Consider the following 2,500-nt stretch of genomic DNA (forward strand, 5'->3'; position numbering starts at 1 on the left):
TGACGGAGACCGCCACCGATTGGTTTTGATCTAATAAAAGCGCCCCTTCCGTTTCCGGTCGGGGCTCTGTTTGCATGTATTAGCTCTAGAATTACCACAGTTATCCAAGTAAATGTGGGTACGATCTAAGGAACCATAACTGATTTAATGAGCCTTTCGCGGTTTCACCTTAATTCGGCTTGTACTGAGACATGCATGGCTTAATCTTTGAGACAAGCATATGACTACTGGCAGGATCAACCAGGGAACTGCGTTCTCGTTCGGATACTCCGAAACTGAAAACTACACTTTCGTCGAAAGCGCGAGTGCGTGTTCGCGAAACGAACGCGTAGGAACGTAACGCCACGCTTAACTCTCTCTTTCGTTGTTTTATATACGAAAAATATCATACATAACGATACCGGTCGAAAAGTTTCGCGAGGAAACCTCCTGCGCCGGTTTAAAAGTTCAAACATTCTCCTCACTCTTCGCTAGATAGAATGCGACGGTGAGACGTGCCGAATTCTTTACAGAATCTGCACACGTTACGAGTATATTATATATTCTCGCTCGGAATGTAGGGAGTTGACGCAAATTTAATAGCTGTTCGATGCAACGAACGACGAATCGTGAAATTCGAACGTACGCCACCGTTTACAACAATGTAAGGTTGATCGCATAAGGACCGCCGACGATGGAACGTCCGCCGCATCCGCGATCTCGCTGTGCTGGACCGTCTTTCGAGGCAAGCTCGAACCCAATGAAGGAACTCAAGGATTCCATGAAATTCTAGGCGCAAACGCTCCGAGAGCCAAGTCTACTTCGGGTCATTTTCGACGGGTGCGATAACTACATTCTCAAAATTATCAACAAGACACACACACATACAAGGTTCGCTCTTATAATCATTAAAGGCACGACCACCAAAAGTAATCGCAACGTTTCGTTCTAAAAAGGTGAACGTATCGTCGTCTCTTTTTGTCGGGTCGGTCTGAATAACATAATAATGTCGTTGTTGAACATTATTTATTACAGAGAGAAACCAATGCGGTTAGCGTCTGCTATCATTTTTAGAGAATACGTAAAAACGCACAGTCTTAGAGACACCGAAGAACGGCCGGAACGTGCTGCGAAATTCATTTCGTCATAAATCCGAATTCCTTTTAAAAGTATTGGATAAGACTCGCAGACAGTCCGTGGTAACGCGAGCGAGAGGATGCAGTCGTTGGTCGGTATCTCGAGAGAACACCTCACACGCCACAACATCACTCCGCTACCTATAATAGCGCGCTTGACGTCGATCGGAGCCAAACGCTGCGAAGCGGCGACAGTGGTACGCGAGCAGGGGCGCGAGACACACCTCTCCCCGTCCGAGGTGCGCTCTGTCGGTGTGATGGCTCTTCGTAAAGAGCGGTTTGAACATTTTTCCACGGATTTTCGCAAGAAAAAAAATACGGCCGCATTGTGTTACGTAATCGAGGTAAGTTAGAATTTTTATTATAGCGATTTAGTTAATTTTAAAATACGTACCCGGTACGGGACGCCGTACTTCATAAATTCCGAACGCCGTACTTCATAAATTTCAAACGCCGTACTTTATAAACAACCAACGCCGTACTTCATAAACGACGAACGCCGTACATGTACTTTTAAAAAAATTTCCAAGTCCGGAGAAACGCCTTACTTTATAAAAGACGAACGCCGTACATGCACTTTTTAAAAATTTTAAGTACGGAAGAACGCCTTACTTTATAAAAGACGATCGACGTATATATAAAATGTTGTAAAATGAAATTTATTATATATGTCGAAATAACTTTCGAGAAGTTTTTTTTAATAAAAACGAGGGAGAATTGAAATAGCTGTAGCTGATTTTTTAAAACGAATTGTGCCATTCATGTTTTTTAATGCTTCAAACTGAATTTAAGTAACACCATAAATTTCGATTTTTTCAAGAAAACCTAGGGACAGTGGGAATCTCGTTAATCCATTTACGGGCGCCACGAATTAGACAACGAGACATTAGGCTTCACAATTACTGTACTTGCAATCACCGCCGTTAATCCGCGCGTTCCTTAAATTAAAATAAAAACTTTTTGTAAAATCTTCTCAAAATGAAGTCGTCTATTTCTACAATAAATTGAAATAACTAATTAAATTACCTCCTGATAAATGATAAAAACTTAATTTTTGATAACAAATTGTGCCATTTCGCCCTTTATAACTATTTCCGGTGTATTTATTACCGGTTGCCTGTATGTACGCGAAACCGCAAATTCGACAGCGCTAATGAACGCCGTACGTTTATTGTATTGTAGATCGACGACTGTGCTGCGTGTTTGAAAGTCGAAATCGATCGGTGGCGTTATACAGTCACTCGGCACGAACGCCGTACGTTATGAACGGCCAGTGTATTACCGGTTGTATATGAGGCGTGCGAGAAGCTTCGAATTAATCGGTGACGTTAACGGACGCCGTACGTGTCGGTGTGTTGCGGGTTGCAAAACGCGTGTTCGAAAGT

General features: G+C 42.7%; 1 non-coding gene across 1 annotated transcript in view; it reads right to left on the reverse strand.

Annotated features, from left to right (window-relative positions):
• LOC135121453 (small subunit ribosomal RNA) overlaps window positions 1-247 on the reverse strand; it is a 1,921-nt gene extending 1,674 nt beyond the window's left edge. Inside the window, exon 1 of the ribosomal RNA XR_010278978.1 lies at window positions 1-247. This exon is cut by the window's left edge and continues 1,674 nt beyond it. This is a non-coding gene — a ribosomal RNA (small subunit ribosomal RNA).
• Between the last annotated feature and the right edge of the window lie 2,253 nt (window positions 248-2,500).

This window comes from Zophobas morio, unplaced genomic scaffold, assembly GCF_036711695.1.
Source record: "Zophobas morio isolate AGI-343-1 ecotype UQ-CSIRO unplaced genomic scaffold, CSIRO_AGI_Zmor_V1 ptg000590l, whole genome shotgun sequence".
Classification (NCBI taxonomy): domain Eukaryota; kingdom Metazoa; phylum Arthropoda; class Insecta; order Coleoptera; family Tenebrionidae; genus Zophobas; species Zophobas morio.